Source organism: Aquarana catesbeiana, linkage group LG11, assembly GCF_042186555.1.
Source record: "Aquarana catesbeiana isolate 2022-GZ linkage group LG11, ASM4218655v1, whole genome shotgun sequence".
NCBI classification, from domain to species: domain Eukaryota; kingdom Metazoa; phylum Chordata; class Amphibia; order Anura; family Ranidae; genus Aquarana; species Aquarana catesbeiana.
The window spans coordinates 64,150,913-64,170,807 of NC_133334.1; the positions used below are offsets into that span (position 1 = coordinate 64,150,913).

Sequence of the window (19,895 nt, forward strand, 5' to 3'; positions counted from 1 at the left end):
ATAACTCTGCATAGAAATCAGCCTTTAGGTTTTATTGCCACGGCTTAATTGAACAAGCTGAAGTTGGAAGCTGACTGGCTACTATGCACAGCTGCACCAGATTCTGAGTGCTCCAGTTTTAGTAAATCTCCCCCATTGCCTTAGAACCACATTACATAGTTTGGCCTTTTTATCTCTGTGTGCAGTGTGTGCGCCCATCGTCCAGGATTATTGTGCATGTCAGATCATCATTGTATCTTATTGTATCTTCTTCCAGGAGCTCCAGAGATTGCAGTGTACTTTGTGATACTTTGTTATTTTATTTATTTTGTTCTGTACAGAGGGCAGCAGTGTCATGACTTGTGATTAGTGTGTGTAATGTGAGATTGGTGTGTGATCAATGTGTGTAATTTAGTCAGTGTGTGATCGGTGCAGTATAGTGTGGTCAGTGTGTGATCTGTGTAGTATAGTGTGATCAGTGTGTGTAGTGTGATCAGTGTGAGATCAATGTGTGTAGTGTGATCTGTGTAGTATAGTGTAATCAATATGTGATCTGTGTAGGAGTGTGATCAGTGTGTGTAGTGTGATCAATATGTGATCTGTGTAGTATAGTGAGATTGGTGTATGTAGTGTGAGTGTGATCAGTGTGTGTAGTGTGATCAGTGTGTGATCTGTGTAGTATAGTGTGATCAATATGTGATCTGTGTAGTATAGTGTGATCAATATGTGATCTGTGTAGTATAGTGTGATCAATATGTGATCTGTGTATTAGTGTGATCAGTGTGTGATCTGTGTAGTATAGTGTGATCAATATGTGATCTGTGTAGTATAGTGTGATCAATATGTGATCTGTGTAGTATAGTGTGATCAATATGTGATCTGTGTAGTATAGTGTGATCAGTGTGTGTAGTGTGATCAATATGTGATCTGTGTAGTATAGTGTGATCAATATGTGATCTGTGTAGTATAGAGTGATCAGTGTGTGTAGTGTGATCAATATGTGATCAGTGTGTGTAGTGTGATCAATATGTGATCTGTGTAGTATAGTGTGATCAGTGTGTGATCTCTGTAGTATAGTGTGATCAGTGTGTGATCTCTGTAGTATAGTGTGATCAGTGTGTGATCTGTGTAGTATAGTGTGATTAGTGTGTAATCTCTGTAGTATAGTGTGATTGGTGTGTGTAAAGTGATCGGTGTAGTGTAGTGTGAACAGTGTGAGATCAGTGTGTGTAGTGTGATCTGTGTGTATAGTGTGTGATCTCTATAGTATAGTGTGATCGGTGTGTGATCTCTGTAGTATAGTGTGATCAGTGTGTATGATGTGATCAGTGTGTGATCAGTGTGTGTAGTGTGATCAATATGTGATCTGTGTAGTATAGTGTGATCAGTGTGTGATCTGTGTGTATAGTGTGATCAGTGTGTGATCTGTGTAGTATAGTGTGATCAGTGTGTGATCTCTGTAGTATAGTGTGATCGGTGTGTGTAAAGTGATCGGTGTAGGTAAAGTGATCAGTGTAGTGTGATCAGTATATTGTAAAGAGATTGGTGTGTGTGTGTAGTGTATATAGAGCTCAGTGTAGTGTATAGAGTGATTGGTGTGTGTGTAGTGTATACAGAGCTCAGTGTAGTGTATAGAGTGATTGGTGTGTGTGTAGTGTATATAGAGCTCAGTGTAGTGTATAGAGTGATTGGTGTGTATGTAGTGTGGTGTGTAGAGTTGTGTGCCCCCGGTGGAGGGGGGGGGGCGGGGGGGGTGTGACCCCGGTGCGCCCCCTGTGACCCCGGTGTCAGCCCTCCTCACCGCTCAGTGTCTCCTCTCCCAGATCGAGGCTCTCTCTCTCTCATCCTCCTCTCCCTCTCTCTCTCTCCTTTCCACTCTCAGCCAGCCGGGGGACCCTGAGGGTCGAAGGTTTCGCCCTGTCTGCACAGACCTCTGACAGCCCCTCCCGACCCCTCCATGGAGCTCCAGTGAAGGAAGCCCGGGGACTCATCCAGCCGGCAGGAGAGGTAATCATCCTCATCCTCCTCCTCCTCCTCCTCCTCCACCCGGATTACACAGGGATGGAAATCAGAAGGAAACAACACAAAGCCTGTGGGTTAGAGGTGCCTTGTCATAGCAAGTAGAAGGGCAGAGCGGGGTCTGTGTGCCCCCCATGCAGCCTGCACTCCCCCATCTCCCACTATTGTCTCCCTTCTCTCTCCTCTCTTCTTTTTCTTTTCTTTTTTTAATTTTTAATTTAAATCTAATTAATTGAATAGCGACATGATGTGCCCTTTTCCCTCCCCCTTCCTTCCTCTCTTCCTTCCTCTCTTCCCCTCTCCTTCCAGGTGAAGATCAGCCATCAGAGGGATTGATGTGACATTTGTATTTTGGGTGGAAGGTCTGGGGGGCATTACAATGTCACATCAGGCCAAGAGAGGCAGCCTGGCATACAGAGAGCAAGGGGGAGCCATGCAAAAAAAGTGCACTGACTATTATTCCCAGAGAGATGTCTATTGTGATGGAGGCAGGGCGCTCATACACAAGACAGACCCCCCCCCCCCCCCATACAATACACAGGGGTTATGTGCCATGCCAGTCTATATTTCCTCCTTTCCCGTCTTGCCTTCCTCCTTGTGATCTGCCAGGCCTTGGAAGGGGAGGGTTTTATTTAATAAAGCAGAAAAATGAAAATAAGCTAGACGCTTTTTTTTTTTTTTTTTTTTAGGGGGGGGTCTGAGTTTCATCAGGAATGCTCTTAGAACTTTTTTTTTGTAGAGTTTAAAAAAATGCGTAATTCCCTGTCGCGGTGAGCGTAGGTGGGAGAGAGCAGAGGGTTAATAAGTCTTTGTAGAGATCAGTGTTGGAAGGATATGCAGGAGTAGCTGGAAATCCATAGCACAGGCTTTGATCTCTTAACCCCCTGCTTGATTTTTTAACCTTCCCTGTGGCAAGTTTTCTTTTAGTCTCTCCGTTGGAGTGGGCATAAAAAAAAAAAAAATTGGGAAAAAAGTAATATTTTGGAACCTTACATTATTACGAAGGCCTGTGCACACCTGTGCATAAAAAAGAAAATTGGGCAACTTTGTATTATTATTATTGTTATTATTATACAAGATTTACATAGCACCAACAGTTTGCACAGCACTTTACAATCAAAAGAGAGACAGTACAATACAATACAACAGGGCCCTACTCATAAGAGCTTACAATCTAATTGGGGGAGGGGGGGGGGGGGTTTGCAGCCATGTAACTTTTTTTTTTCTTTACATATCTGAACACAGGTGTATTGCTGTCTATGGGGTAATGCAAACGCTGTGTAAAAATCAGTAATGCAGCAACCGTAAGTGCGTTACGCATGCGCTACCTTATGCAAATTTCTGCGTACAGCCGCCCATAGACATGAATGGGTGAAGGATGCTCTAGGACATCCACCACACCATATATACACATGGGGGGGGGTGATTTACTAAAACTGGAGAGTGCAAAATCTGATACTGCTCTGCATAGAAACCAATCAGCTTCCAGGTTTTGTTGTCAAAGCTTCATTGAACAAGTGGAAGTTAGAAGCTGATTGGCTCCCATGCACAGCTGCGCCAAATGCTGAGTGCTCCTGTTTTAGTAAATTGCCCCCATTGTCTATTAAATGCACATGCAGCCTTAAAAAAAAATAAAAAAATAGAAAAATGTACATTGCAGCGCAGTACTTTATGCACATACGCGTGTATACGCAAGTATATTCCAGCGTATATGGGTAAATTGCAATACTGGCAGCTAAGAGAGGTGGAAGAAGAATTTTACGCATACGCACGTTTACGTGCCTGTATATGTGAGGTCCTTTCAGGACATAACTTGCGTGTTTTTTTTTTACTCGTGATCTTTCTGCCAGCTGCATATATACATCAGTAAATTATTTTGTAACAGAGTTCGGTGGTAAAACGTAACGCTCTGCGCAGATCTGAAGCGTCTTATCCGCCTTTATTTTATGCACTTTTATGTATCCAACCTTTGTTTCTTTTGATTCTGCAGTCTAAAAGATTGTTTACAAACATGCATTTCATTTTTGTTTTCTGTTATTAAAATATTTATTTTTTTGTTATAATAATTTTATAAACAGAAAAAAAATAACATAAAATAAATTGGTGATTTCCTTTTAAAGTCATCATGCACCTATTTAATGCCGTTCTATTTTATCGTGCCCCCTTTTTAATTGAATCCCCCCCCCAAAAAAATATATTTCTCAGATCGCTGGTGCAGTGAACTAATATTAATATCCTTTTATATAACCCCCTTTCTGCCTTCTGTCTTTCCTAAAGCCTGCTTTGAGTCCCAGTGTGCGTTGTGCAGTGCTGAGCCAACTGTGGTGCCCATGTCACAGCCTTTGGTCACTGATTGTAATCAATCAATCCTAGAATAAGGCAGAGAGGAGGGGGGGAGAGGGACGGGAGCGTGTCAGCCAGAGAAAGAGAGAGAGAGAGAGGAGTCAGAGGAGCCAGGGAGACAACTGAAGATCAGCCAGCAGGGAAATCTTATGCTTTCTACAGAGAAAACCATCAGCGATCAGCATCCAGCTCACCATGGACTTGAATAGGTAGCCAGCATATCGCAGAACACTTTTTATACTTTGCAAACTCCTAAACCGTTGTATTGCTGCAGATAAGAAAAATAATTGACCCTGATGCTATTCAATAAAACCTGACTTTCTACTAGCAATTTGCATGCCGTGACCAAATAACGCTCTCTGTTGCAGGTGGTTTCAAATATTTTTGTATATCTCCATTTATCTGCTTTAGAAATTTAGATGCTCGCTGTGTATTTTGTATATTTTGACATATACAGTTCACTGAACTGCCGCAGGGTATAGGGTTTGATGATGTCTTTTTTTTTTTTTTTGTTCCTCCTTTTTTTTTCTAGGTCGGCGTTGTATCTGGGAATATCTTTCAAATGTAAATTGATGTTTCCTTTATAGTAAGCTTAACTTATTGCTTTTTAGCCTTTTGGCTTTTACTGTAGTAGCAATTGTAACGTGCATGTGCAGCTGAGTTGGTATTGTAAGCGATGAGGTCTACAATGTTTGTATACTTTTTTATTGTGTAGGTAGTTGCTAGTAGATGGGTTGTGAATTAACATTTTGGTGATTGTTGTCGGTTTCTGGAAATGTGGTTGTTGCATTGTTGTCACTTTGGCTGTTTAAATTTTTTTTTTTTTTTATAGCCGTTTGGGTTGTGTAGTGCCAGTTTACTTTGTTACATGCATTATATTGGTTCATTTCTTGGATGGGTGAACTGTAGCGTGGAAAGCAAAGCCCCTGCCAAAAAATCTGCAGCTAGTGTTTCCCAGATCCACAATAAAAGTGCTGTACATATGATGTGGCACGTTTTGCTACCGCATAAATGGCTTCATGGACTTTCCAAAAATGCTGTGGAATTAATAACAGTTTGATTAAAACCCAGGCTTCATAAGCACGGTGGTCGAAAGATGTACGTTTTTTTTGTATTGCTGCACTCGGTTACATACTTTAATAAACCCAACTAACTCAATTTGGTTGCATGGTGCTTTCAATTATACCAGATCCACGAAAAAAAAAAAGTTCCTGTATCCAAAGCTGCCTTTTATATATTCTTTCACGGAACACTGAACATGATGTGATGTTTTTTTTCCTGATGAATAAAATATATATACCCGTATACAATATTCATAATGACCATTTATTAACATTTCCTTGTACATAATGTATGTGTAAGAGTGGGCAATAGGCTTTTTAACCTTGAAATGTTGTGCTGTTAGTGGAAGTTTAATGTGGACTTTTTATTTTACACCAAAGCATCGCTATTTTTTTCTTTAATTTTTTTTTTATTATTATTTCTTAACCTTGAAATGTTTTGCTGTTAGTGGAAGTTTAATGTTCACTTTTTATTTTCAACCAAAGCATTCCCCTTTTTTTTTTTTTTTTTACATTTTTATGATTATTATTATTTTAGAGTTGTCCTTAGGAGTAGTTTTATGTCCTTAAAAAGCCTTGATCTGAAGTACAGGCTTTTAAATTTAGTATTATAGTATTAGGCTTAGCTGTTTTGTTATGCATTACTGTCAAGGTAAAATGCTGTTGGTATTATTTTGAGAAATCTGTGCACATATTTACATTTCCATTTAAATAGTACTGAATTGCAGGTACCATGTGTTTTAAAGTACACCTGATTGAGCCTTGTGTAGTACGTGCATCTTGTACATTTCTGGCTGGCCCAAGAAAAATAAGTATGATAAAATAAGCAAAATAACCCAGTTTTGTGTGTTTTTAAATGTTGGTGCTCACAAAATGGCAATAATACTACCATCATTTTTGAATGGATGAAATTACTTTTTGTAGCAGCAACATGTTCAGTAGCGTTCCATTAATTGCATAATAATTGCCTTTAGTTGCTTGCTCAACTGAGCTTAACATTTAATGTTCCCAGGCTAATGCCTTTAAGTTGTAGCCATCCTACCTACCAGTATGGAAGGAAACTGGTCTGGATAGAGCAATGGGGGAAAACATGCCAGCTGCACATAGCCTTGGAGGGATTTAAACTCCAGGACCCAATAAGAAACTGGAGATGGCAGGACTATCACTGAGCCAACAATAGTAAAATAATAAAGTATATGGTATAGTATACAAATATAGTATTTTGGTCGTTTAGTACAGTAAAAGCATTTTTTGTATGTTTGAATCAACTTCATGGGCTGTAGGCCTGGAATGAATTTGGAGATCCCTGAGATCACTTTTTAAAATGTTTTAAGGGACCGTGTTTTTTGATTTTCAGGGATAGTTAACAGCTGAACATAAAGGTAGTACTTGGAAAAATTATTCATACTGTATATATGTTGTATGTATAAAAAAATATATATATAGATAGATAGATAGATAGATAGATAGATAGATAGATAGATAGATAGATAGATAGATAGATAGATAGATAGAGATATAAAAATAGATACAATTTTTCTAAACAGTTTATAGGGCATGCGAAATCTTACAAATTTACGAATACTGGAGCACTCGGAATCTTCAGCTTCTAACTTCAGCTTGTTCAATGAAGCTTTGGCAAAAAAACCTGGAAACTGGTTGGTTTCTATGCAGAGCTGCAGGTTTTGCATGCCCCAGTTTTTGTAACCCCCCCCCTCTGTGTTAACTGTCCTTGGAAATCTTTCCAGGTACTCTGACTTTATTATACCATGTGTGTGTGTATATATATATATATATATATATATATATATATATATATGTATATATATATATATATATATATACATATATATATATATATATATATATATATACTGTATATATAATAAAGCTTGTGTATAAAAAAATTTAGAGTCTTAATACACATCTACAATAATGAATAAGGAGCATTTTATAGTTGGGTTGATCAGTACTAAATACCAGGGACTAAAAGTTTAGGTGCTTTTTATTTCCATCATTTATTTTGGCTGGTATAATACATAGGGGTTGATTTACTAAATCTGGAGAGTGCAAAATCTGGTGCAGCTCTGCATAGAAACCAATCAGCTTCCAGGTTTAAGCCCTGCGCTTCAGCTCAATTTCAAAGCCGCTGGTTCATGCGATTTAATGGGCGGCTTGCCGACATCTGTGCAACTTCAATGTAAGTCGCAGATGAAATTGCCAAAAATAGTGCATGAACCATTTCAGCGTCGGTGCAAGTCGCACCTTTTGAACAGTTCCATAGCCAGAAATAGGGTGCGATTTGTTATGCAACTTTGATCTGTCAAATCGCATGACAAGTCGCACTGGTGTGAATGGGGGACTATCGTCAAAGCTTGATTGAACAAGCTGAAGGTAGAAGCTGATTGGCTACCATGCACAACTGCACCGGATTTTGCACTCTATAGTTCTAGTAAATCAACCCAATATTTCTTGAACTATATAGAAGCATTTTTACCAGTCCTTATCCCCTAATATTATATATATTGTAATTAATATATATATATATATATATATATATATATAAGTCACAGTCCTAATGCTGAACAAGGAGAATTTTATAGTTAGGTTGATCAGTACTAAATGCCAGGGACAAAAAGTTTAGGTGCTTTTATTTATTTCTTCATTTATAATCGCTGCTATAAAACATAGACCTTAAACTGTATAAGCATTTTCACCAGTCCTTATCTAATGTCCCTACCACCCTCACTAGGACTGATTATGGCTGAATGTCAACCTACTGGTATGTTTTGTTTTGGGAAGAAAAATGGAGCATCTGGAGGAAACCCAAACCAGCACAGGGAGAATGAACAAACCCCATGTAGCTATTGTCCTTGGTGGGATTTAAACCCAAGGCTCAGGACTGCAAGACAATTTACTAAAACAGAAGCACTCAGAATCTGGTGAAGCTCTGCATGGTAGCCAATCTGCTTCTAACTCCAGCTTGTTCAATTAAGCTTTGACAATAAAACCTGGAAGCTGATTGGTTTCTATGCAGAGCTGCACCAGATTTTGCACTCTCCAGTTTTAGTAAATTACCCCCTCTGTGTTCAGTAGCTGTCCCTGGAAATCTTTACAGGGATTGCGGTGATTTTATTGTACAGAAATATATACAATGTGTGTAAAAAAAAAAACAAAAACAAAATAAATATATATATCTATAAATAATAATAAAAAAAAAAAAAATATATATATATATATATATATATATATATATATATATCTATTTGTGTATGTATGTATGTGTATAATACAGTCACAGTCCTAGTACACATCTATGATACTGAACAATGAGAATTTTACAGTTTGGTTTATCAAAACTAAATATTAGGGACAAAAAGTTTAGGTGCTTTTATTACCTTCATTAATAATTGCTGCTATAATTAAAAGTTCTTAAACTATATAGAAACACTCAGTATCGGGTACAGCTGTGCATGGTAGCCAATCATCTTCTACCTTCAGTTCAATCAATTAAGCTTTTACAATAAAACCTGGAAGCCGATTGGTTTCTATGGAGAGCTGCACCAGATTTTGCACTCTCAGTTTTAGTAAATCTCATGGCTTTTCATTAATGTTCTAGGTGAATTTAGCTCACATCTCACCTAGAACATTAGTACAATGCCATGTTTTGCCATCCTGAGTCTTGTGTTTAAATCCCCTAAAGGACACTTATCTGCATGGAGTTTGTTAATCCTCTGGGTATCTATAGTTCAGGTTGTATAACAAAATATGTACACAGGTTTATTTCAGCAATTCTTCTATTCAATGTTAATGCTCTGTATACATTTCCGCGTTTCTTCTGCTGGGTCTCCTTAGCAGCTGTCTTTTGAGTTGGCGAGCGTATTTTCACACAAACGTACCGCATCTCCATTTTTCTGATGGGTTATGTTTTTCTTTCTTTGCTGTATTTACTTCACAGGATGGCATAATTATGCAATTTCACACCGCAGCAAGAAACTTTGGGTTTGGAAATTAGCATAGCTCTAGGCGAGGTGACACGGGAAAGCAGGTGTTGCCTTATGTAAAACAACAATTGGGAGGCAAATTAGGAAGACAGCTGCAGATGGGTTAAGAATTTTTTTTCTGTATTTCGTAAAAATATGCATCATTTTATATCAGTAAAAAAAAGTTCCAGGGAGGTAAAGATTGGATGAGAAAAGTTTTTAAGGAATATATTTTTTTTCCTATTTTTATGCTGAATAATCAATTGGAGAACCAGGTAAAAACTCATCTGTAAGCAGCCTTGCATGGCATATAGAATATATGAAGTTGGGTTGAAATCAAGCAGAAAATTGCCAAAAGCTCTTTAAATTAAAGGGTCACTCCACTCCAAACTGATATTTCAGGTTTTGGTAGATTGTTTATTTTATTTATTACAGGTACATTCCGTTCAGTCCGTGCCCACAAGGAGCTTACAATCTAAGGCTGCATTCACACTAAAGCGTTTTGAATCATGGGCAGATCTGCCAGAAATTTGACAGCTCCGAGGTGTGAATGACAAAGCGCAGAACTCACGCATTTGCGATGCAGGCTGCCACGCAATTAACGTGCGACAATCGCGGCAGACCAGCACCGCGATTTGAGGTGCCATTCAAATGAATGGCATCTCAAAAGCGAGTTCCACACTTTCTCATTCACACCTCGGCGTTTTCAAATCGCAGGCCGATCTGTGGCAAATCTGCCCGCGATTCTAAACGCTGTAGTAGTAAGGCTACTTTCACACTGGGGTCGCCCGAGCGTCAGCTTTTCGGGCACTAGCGGGGCACTTTTCATCCCCGCTAGCAGCCGAAGAAGGGGTTAAAACCGCCCGTTTGCGGCGCTTCCGAAGTGCTGCACGTTCAGTTGTTTGAGACAGAATTCTCTGTTTGCCTGGAACTCCGCTTTAAGCTTCAAAGGTGTAAAATGTATATTCTTTACTCTCAGCGATGCCAGGGCATTTTCTACTGCTACTGGTCCCAGTCAAGTTTGAAGGGCAGTAAACTGGCCCTTTGTTTTGAACGTTTTGGAGACCCCTGCTGTAGTGCATTCATTGTCATTTTTCAAGCCTCTGGTTTTTAATGGTAATCCTGAAAATCGCACAACTCCTGTTTCCTGGGTGGCTACGTCACTCTTCCACTGCATCTATGGAGGGAGCCATGGTTTTAATCCTAGGCTGTTCTGATATAGAGTACGGATAACAAACAAGTGCGTATCTTCATCTTCAGTACATGGGGGGTAGGGCAATTTGTATTTTATAGAAGAGATAGGAAGAGATATGTTGTGGGAAGATTAAAGAATATGTAAACCCCGCATTTTATGTTCCTGATGTGTGCCTGATGTACCATGTACTTGTATAAGAAAGTATCCTGTTCTCTTTGTATTGCTTCCTTTCTGTGAAATCCCTGGTGTTCCTGCCAAGTCCCTCTGACTTTCTATTAAAAACTGATCACACAAGTATTTGTTGTATTTGCTGAAAATGTTCTTAGTCTGAAAAAAGAAAACAAATGCGGCCATCACATATGAGGGCTGTAAGCTGCTTTATATTGCATTTTATTCAGGTGTTTAGTTTCCCTTTTTATCACCCCACCAAACTTTATCTACGACTAAAATATCGCTTTTGCATGGAGTGACTTTCAGTTCAGACTCAAAAGTTATAAATATTTAAAATGCCATAAAGCTAATCAGAATTGTGTTAAAATGTTAAAAATGGGTGTATTGTATTGTATTGTATTGAGTCAATAGATGGTTGTCTGTGAACTGTTGAACTGGTATTCCTGGGAATGAGAGCCGTTTGAAGCAAGTAAGCAAATAAGGGGAAGACCTCTGAAAAATGGAGCAAAGGTTCAGTTGTTTCCTCGTAGCAACTTCCAAATGTATTATCAGTGTATGTGTATATACAGTATCTCACAAAAGTGAGTACACCCCTCACATTTTTGTAAATATTTTTTTATATCTTTTTATGTGACAACACTGAAGAAATGACACTTTGTTACAATGTAAAGTAGTGAGTGTACTGCCGCGTACACATGACCGGACTTTACAGCATACTTTGCCCGGCTGACTTTTCGGCAGCCTTTACGACGGACTTTCTAAATGAACGGACTTGCCTACGCAGGATCAACCAAAGTCCGACGGATTCGTACGTGATGACGTACAACCGGACTAAAACAAGGATGTTCATAGCCAGTAGCCAATAGTTGCCCTAGCATCGGTTTTTGTCCGTCGGACTAGCATACAGACGAGCGGACTTTTCGACCGAACTCGAGTCTATCGGATAGATTTGAAACATGTTTCAAACCTAAGTCCGTCAAACTTTTGAGAAAACAAAGTCCGCTGGAGCCCACACACGATCGAATTGTCCAACGAAATCCGGTACACCGGACAAAGTATGCCGTAAAGTCCAATCGTGTGTACGTGGCATACAGCTTGTATAACAGTGTAAATTTGCTGTCCCCTCAAAATAACTCAACACACAGCCATTAATGTCTAAACCGCTGAGTGAAAATGTCTAAATTGGGTCCAAAGTGTCAATATTTTGTGTGGCCAACATTATTTTCCAGCACTGCCTTAACCTTCTTGGGCATGGAGTTCACCAGAGTTTCACAGGTTGCCACTGGAGTGCTCTTCCACTCCTCCGTGATAGCATCACGGAGCTGGTGGATGTTAGAGACCTTGTGCTCCTCCACCTTCTGTTTGAGGATGCCCCACAGATGCTCAATAGGGTTTAGGTCTGGAGACATGCTCGGCCAGTCCATCACCTTTACCCTCAGCTTTTTTAGCTAGACAGTGGATTTCGTGAAGGTGTGTTTGGGGTCATTATCATGTTGGAATACTGCCCTGCGGCCCTGTCTCCAAAGGTAGGGGACCATGCTTCAGTATGTCACAGTACATGTTGGCATTCATGGTTCCCTCAATGAACTGTAGCTCCCCAGTGCCAGCAGCACTCATGCAGCCCCAGACCATGACACTCCCATCACCGTGCTTGACTGTAGGCAAGACACACTTTACTTTGCACTCCCCACCTGGTTGCCACCACACACGCTTGACACCATCTGAACCAAATAAGTTTATCTTGGTCTCATCAGACCACAGGACATGGTTCCAGTAATCCATGTCCTTAGTCTGCTTGTCTTCAGCAAACTGCTTAAACCACTGTATGGTCTTGGCCACTGTGCTGCAGCTCAGTTTCAGGGTCTTGGCAATCTTCTTATAGCCTAGGCCATCTTTATGTAGAGCAACAATTCTTTTTTTCAGATCCTCAGAGAGTTCTTTGCCATGAGGTGCCATGTTGAACTTCCTGTGACCAGTATGAGAGAGTGAGAGTGATAAGACCTTCTAACACTAACGAGTCATATGACACCGGGGAGGGAAAATGGCTATTTGGGCCCAATTTGGACGTTTTCCCTTAGGGGTGTACTCACTTTTGTTGCCAGCGGTTTAGACATTAATGGCTGTGTGTTGAGTTATTTTGAGGGGACAGCAAATTTATGTTATATAATGCTCACTACTTTACATTGTAGCAAAGTGTAATTTCTTCAGTGTTGTCACGTGAGAAGATATAATAAAATATTTACAAAAATGTGAGGGGTGTACTCACTTTTTGTGAGATACTGTATATATATATATATATATATATATATATCTATATATATCTATATATATAGATATATATATATATATTATATACACAGAGCTAAAACAAATCCTCCTACATAAATTGTACCTGTTTTCAGGGTGTCCTCTCTTCTTTTCAGCCTCCTAAAGCTCAAATTTCCACAGCATTTCTGAGCTCCAGCAGGCAGGGGGTGGGGATCTGATATTAAAAGTATAGTTCACCTTTACAAAAAACTGCCTATGCAGGTAAGGGATATTTGTAGATTAAAACAATCTGTGCAGCTCTGACTAAAGATGAATAATACCCTTGCTATAGGTGTAGGCCATTTACATACCTTATGAAGCCTGTCTGGAATACTCCTATGACATTGCTAAGTGAGGCCTAGTCATCACTGCTCACCTCAGGAGTGTGATGGTGGAGGAAGACTAGGCCTCACTTAGCAACATCCTGCAATACAAAGAGAACAGGCTACTTTTTTATACAAGTAGATAGTACAGCAGGGGCACATATCAAAAAAATTGAAATGTTGGGGTACCATATTCTTTAATTTAGAATAATAGGACTCTGAAGGAAAGGCCACCCGGGCCGTTCCTTCAGAGTCCTATGCTGTAAACGGCGGCTCCCGTGCGCATGCGCAGGATTGACGTCATCGCTGCTGTGGCCACTCACACAGCCTGAGTCTGTGAACCCGGAAGGAAGACGGGTGAAGTTTGAAGTCCTGTCAGTTGTGACAGATCACCGCTGGAAGGGCTTCGTTCTAAGGTAAGTTTCACATAATGTACTAGTATGCGATGCATACTAGCACATTATAACTTTGCCTTGCAGGTTAAAAAAAAAAAAAAATTGATGGCAGCTTACTACCGCTTTAAAGTTGAACTGCAAACATTTTTAACACATCATTTAAAGTGTAACTAAAAAAAAAACTTGTTTTCTTTTAGCTTTGGATAGAGTGGAGAGGAATTAGAACGACTGTCAGTGTTTATTGATGTCTGTGTCCCCATTAATGAGATTCACCCTCTCTATTAGTCCTGTCTGTTATCATTGAAAGTGAAAGTAAAAGAAAATCCCACATTTTGGGTTGTCCCCAGAAAAGCAATAGAGGGGAAATCTTCCAATGTGGGCACTAGTTCTGGTGACCTGGGGGTCCCCAAGGAATTCCCTTAATTTGCAGGGATTTCCTCTCACTTCCTGTTTGGCTATGGGACAGGAAGTGAAGGAAAATCTCCCCAATGGGCTGGAGATGGCAAAAAAAAAAAAAATATGATGGGCTATAACCCTCCCTTACTCCATCCAAAATGAAAAAAAAAACATTTTTTACCTATTGTTCTACTTTATCTGCTTGCCAACCAGCCGCCGTCATTATACTGCAGCAGGTTGGCATGGCTGCACAAACCGCCCTAGGTGTACGACGGCCGCTTTAAGAACTATAGGGGGCGCACGCGGCGCGACTCCGGAGCCGATGCGCGTGGCCGGTGGCCGCGATCGTTCCTCAGAGATCCTCATTCTGCCAGGGAAGTAGAAAGAGATCTGCTGTTCTTAGTAATCAGGAACAGCGATCTCTCTCTACTCCCAGTCAGTCCCATCCCCCCACAGTTAGAAACACCTCCCTAGGGAACACTTAACCCCTTGATCGCCCCCTAGTGTTAACCCCTTCTTTGCAGTGACGTTTTTACAGTAATCAGTTGCTATTTTTAGCTCTGATCGCTGTATAAATGTCAATGGTCCCAAAAAAGTGTCAAAAGTGCCCATTCTGTCCGTCCGCTGCAATGTCGCAGTCCCGCTAAAAATCGCTGATCACCGCCATTACTAGTAAAAAATTACTAAATAATAAAAAGGCCATAAACATATCCCCTATTTTGTAGACGCTATAACTTTTGCGCAAACCAATCAATATACGCTTATTGCGATTGTTTTTTTTTTTTTAACCAAAAATATGTAGAAGAATACATATTGGCCTAAACTGATGAAGAAACTTATTTTTCTCTTCTTTTTTTTTTGGATATTTATTATAGCAAAAAGTAAAAAATTTTTTTTTTAAATTGTCGGGTTTTTTTTTGTTTATAGCGCAAAAAATAAAAACTGCAGAGGTGACCAAATGCCACCAAAAGAAAGCTCTATTTGTGGGGAAAAAAGCACATACATTTTGTTTGTGTACAACGTCCCATGACCGCGCAATTGTCAGTTAAAGTGATGCAGTGACATATCGCGAAAAATGGCCTGGTCAGGAAGTGGGTAAATCCTTCCAGGGCTGAAGTGGTTACATTAAAAAAAACATAAAAAACAAACATCATTTAATTTAGAAAAGCAGAAGAAGCTAAAAAAGCTGGGCAGCATCTTTGCTAAAAATATACAAATTTGTTAGTTATTTACCTTCCTCTTCAACCCACTAGTTTTCAGTCTGCTCAGGTTTTCTGAGTTTGTATGTTTCAATATGCAGGGGTCTGGATCATAAACACAACATTATATCTTTATATTATATTCAGCAAATCATTATATATATATAGCTGCAGCTTCCCCTCTGCTGTTTACTTTTAATTTCTCAGGACTACATATCCCATGGTACCTTGCTGCCTGCAAGCAGTAATTCCTGTACTGACTTCACCTCCTGAAAATGAGGATGTTCTCAAAGTAAGTTTACAAACTTCAAGACTGTACAGATTAATAGGAGCAGGATAGAAATACATGAAATATAATGTAGAAATTGATATATGATTTTACATTTTGACCACATAATCACTTTACTAGCTTCAGGTCTAGCATTACAGGGCATCAAAGAAGGTCCCAACAAGTCCCCTATCTTCACTTCTATTGACAAGTCCTTGCATTGGTTTCATAGAATGTAACACACCCTTTGGGGTAGAGATGGATGAGTGACAGGATCTTTTTCCCCATTTACAGAATGTGTTGCATTCTCTGCGAGCAATGCAAGAACTTTTGTCAATGGAGAAGAGGACAGAAAAGGATGGGGTCTATCGGGACCTTCTTTAATGTACTGCAATGTTAGACCTGTAGCTGTTAACCCCCGCAGCGCTGCACGTTCAGCATTGTAAAGAGAACCAGACATCAAAGTTTTTTTTTTTTAATTAAGGCTTGCACCTTGTACAGTATAGGATTTCATCTCATCTGTGCCCAGTCTTGCCACAAAGAGTTAATCCAGCTCTGAGCAATCCTCTTATCTTTTTTCAGTAAGATAAAAACAGACAGACAGGGAGATAGGAGTTGTTTCTCCCCCTTGCTGTGACTGACAGGTGATTTACATATCTCATGCACAAGGGTGACAGAGGCATTCTGTGTACTTCAGATCCCCTCCTCCTTTCTTTTCCAGCTCTCCCAGGATTGGCTGCTCCACACCTCAGCATGATTGGGCTTGCTGAAGTCATGTGGTGACTTTTCTGGGTTTTGACTGGATGTTGGTGATCATAGCAGAAGTTCAATGTTAGAAATACACAGGAGAAAATGCATGTTGACAAGGGGAGTGTAGAGGTGGGCGGGGAGTCTAATGACATCAAGACTCCACCCACCAAGCTCTGGACCACAGACCCGCCCACAGAATCTGTAGTTTTTCAGGTCTCAACAGACAGAGGGGAAACATTTGACAGGTAAGGATACATGCAGGAGGCATGTATATCCTTATAGATAACCCCTATGGGAGTAGTTTGGAAAGGTTAAGGTTGGTTCACATCCACTTTAAGGAAAGATATCTACAGGAACCATGAGTCTACAGAACATGGGACATACCTCTTTACAGTAATGTGACTTCAGCTGTAGCAAAGAAAAAAAAAACTAAACTTCAGCTTTAAGGAACTTTACAGCTTTTTATATTTTTTAGAGCAAATTTGGGCAACTTTTGGCTCATCGGTGGTCATGGATGTCACAGCATGCTCTCCATGGATAATCTCCAGGCTCCAGGACTGCCTCTGGAATTTGGAGCAGCGATGCTCCTGCCTTCCTGTGTTGGTCATCATATATATTATGTTCCTAAATGGTGTGGAAGATAATCCTAGTGAGCGATTCTGCATCCAATATGGATGAAATCCTGGCCTTGTTTATGGTGGCACCACTCCAAAAGACAAATTTACTGCACTTACTTCTGGGGTCTGATTTTTTTTTTTTTTAATGGAAACTTTTACAGAGGAACATTTAGGTGTTTGTAAAATGCATTGAAGGGCTTCATATGTAACAAGAAGAGGAAAGGAAACATGCTCTGCTGTTCAAAGGTGGATTTTGATTTTCTTGCCTGCGCAAGATAATAATGACTCCTGGTTGCTTTGGGTAACGTCTACAGTTTTCTGTACTGGACATGTCGTCTTTGCATGTGGTTTTTCAGATTGGTCTGGTTGCGTGCCGTTACATTATCTTTCTCCTGTAAAGTGACAGGAAGTATGAGCAATGAAAGGGCTACTGTCCAGTGATGACACGTGATGGTCATTTATCGGACTTTAGTTGATTTTTCACTTCCTTGTACAGGGAAAACAGAGGTTTCTCGGTCTAATTCGTATAAGGGTTGTACAGTTTGTGACAATGAAGAACTACAAAGGTCAGAGAATTAGAAATTGTTTCTCAGCAAAAGATTTGTTTGGCCAGTAAGCACATTACAATCTGATTGTACAATCTCTTTTAGATTTACCAAAAGTTCTTTAGCATTAGATCTTATCTAATCAGATATATTCTAAATGTATTCTAAGAAACCCTTTGCACTATGTATTCAGGGCCACCCAATTGAAGCAGCCAGCTCAGGCATGTTCAGTCACTGGACTGCAGGCTGCACAACAACATAGGTTGTTATAGTGGCCTATCCTAGCCCGTGCAGCACATACCAACCAATGATGTTGAGCAGTCTAGGTCAACCACACCCAACAACAAACCTGGGCCGTCAGTGTCCTAGCAACCAAAGACACTGAGGAGCACCATACCAACCAATGATGCTGTGAGATTGGGCCACCAGCATCCTAGCAACCAAAGATGCTGTGCAGCCCAGGCCACTAGCATCCTAACAACCAGAGATGCTGTGGGGTTGGGCTGCCGGTATCATAACAACTAATTTTGTTGAGCAGTCTAGGCCAACAACATCCTAGCAACTAATGACTCTGTGTGACCTGGGCTACTAGCGCCCTAGCAACCAAACATGCTGTCAAGCACCATAACAACCAATGATGCTGTGAGACTGGGCCACCAGCATCCTAGCAACCAATGACTCTGTGCAGCCCAGACCACCTGCGTCCTAGCAACCAATTTACGCAGCATCCTAACAACCATAGATGCTGTGGAGTTGGGCTACCGGTACCATAACAATCAATGACGTTGAGCAGTCTAGGTCAACAGCATCCTAGCAACTAATGACTTTGCGACTTGGGCCACCAGTGTCCTTGCAACCGAAGACACTGTAGAGCACCATAACAACCAATGATGCTGTAAGATTTGGCCACTAGCATCCTAGCAACCAATGATTCTGTGCAGCCCCCAGACCACCAGCATCCTAGCAATCAACAATGCTGTGTGGCCCAGGCTGTCAGCATCTTAGCAACCAAAGATGCTGTGGGGTTGGGCTTCCAGCATCCTAGCAACCAGTGACACTTGGCCCAGGCTGCCAGCTTCCTATCAAAAACAGATGTGATGTGGCACCATAACAACTGATGATACTGTGCTACCCAAGCCAGCACCTAGTAACCTATGATGGCTGCCTAAATGGCCACCTCAGGTGACATCCTGCCAGTAACACACCTCCTGTACTGGGGTGACCAAGCTCACTTACTGTATCATATCTGTTGAGGAACAATGTTGTCACCCCAGGCTGCTCACATGATTTAGACCAGTGGTCATCCACCCTGTCCTCAGGGCTCACTAACAGGCCAGGTTTTATGTATTACCTTGGGGAGATGCAGACTAGAATACTGCAATCACTGAGCAGCAAATGATCTCACCTGTGATGTATTTCAGTTATCTTGCAAACCTGGCCTGTTAGTGGGTCCCGAGGACAGGAGTTGATGACCACTTATTTAGACCACAAATGCCCCTTCCCCTGCATAATATAAGAAGGAAGTGTTCTGTAGTTGAGAAAGCTGGTAACATTTTTGAGATATCCATTTAGTGTAAAGAAATTTATAGGGATACTTGAATTCTGGCAGGTGTTCTGCACTTGCTGAAAATGTTCTTAGCCTCAAAAAAGAAAACCAATGCCGTCACAACATTTAAGACTGATAAACAGAAATATATTTATTTTTTGTTGTTGGGTGTTCATAGCCTTTAAAGAGACACTTTCACAAAGTTGAAAAAGTTTAAGCAAATGTAGCTCGTAAAATCTTTCCTTTAGTACTGTACATGGGTTAAAATCCATATGTATCAGATGCCTGCATCTCCGTGCTGCCCGCAGTGCCTCATTCACACGACCAAATACTTGTGTGTGCCATTGGCAGGGCTGTATTTTTCCTGCACTGGGATGCCGAAGTGTTGGGCACATCCCTGTGCCGGCAGTCCCATAGCTATGTATTGGGATGCACAGCTGAACAGACACAGACGCTGTGTCCTTATATGACAGTCATGCAGGCGCATGCCCCTGAACTCACTCTGGGTTGGCACACAGCGGCAGTGTCCATGCAGCTTCACTCTCTAATAAAAAGCTATGGGACTGTCAGCACGGTGATACGTGCAACACTTGTGCATCTCCATGCCGCCAAAACATGACCCTGTACAGGGCACACAAGTATTTATTCATGTAAAACCTTTCTCCCAAAAGAAAACAATGATATGCTGCAACTGCTTATAAAGTGTGAGCTGGAGTTTGGCTTCAGTGTGTTAGTGTATTTAAATCTGCTAGTACATCTAACAGGTCATGCACACAGGGCGTTTACCCAGCTCTCCTA

General features: G+C 40.6%; 1 protein-coding gene across 3 annotated transcripts in view; it reads left to right on the forward strand.

The window, feature by feature from the left end:
* The first annotated feature begins 1,757 nt into the window (after positions 1-1,757).
* The window catches only part of MPPED2 (metallophosphoesterase domain containing 2), a 313,479-nt gene continuing 295,341 nt past the window's right edge, over positions 1,758-19,895 (forward strand). The window contains exon 1 of one of the 3 annotated variants that reach the window (XM_073604524.1): positions 1,758-1,986. The gene's annotated coding sequence lies outside the window, so the exon portion shown is untranslated. Of the gene's footprint in view, positions 1,987-3,990; positions 4,551-4,603; positions 4,710-19,895 lie in introns of those variants that run through there. The other 2 variants (XM_073604523.1, XM_073604525.1) reach the window with 2 other exon arrangements.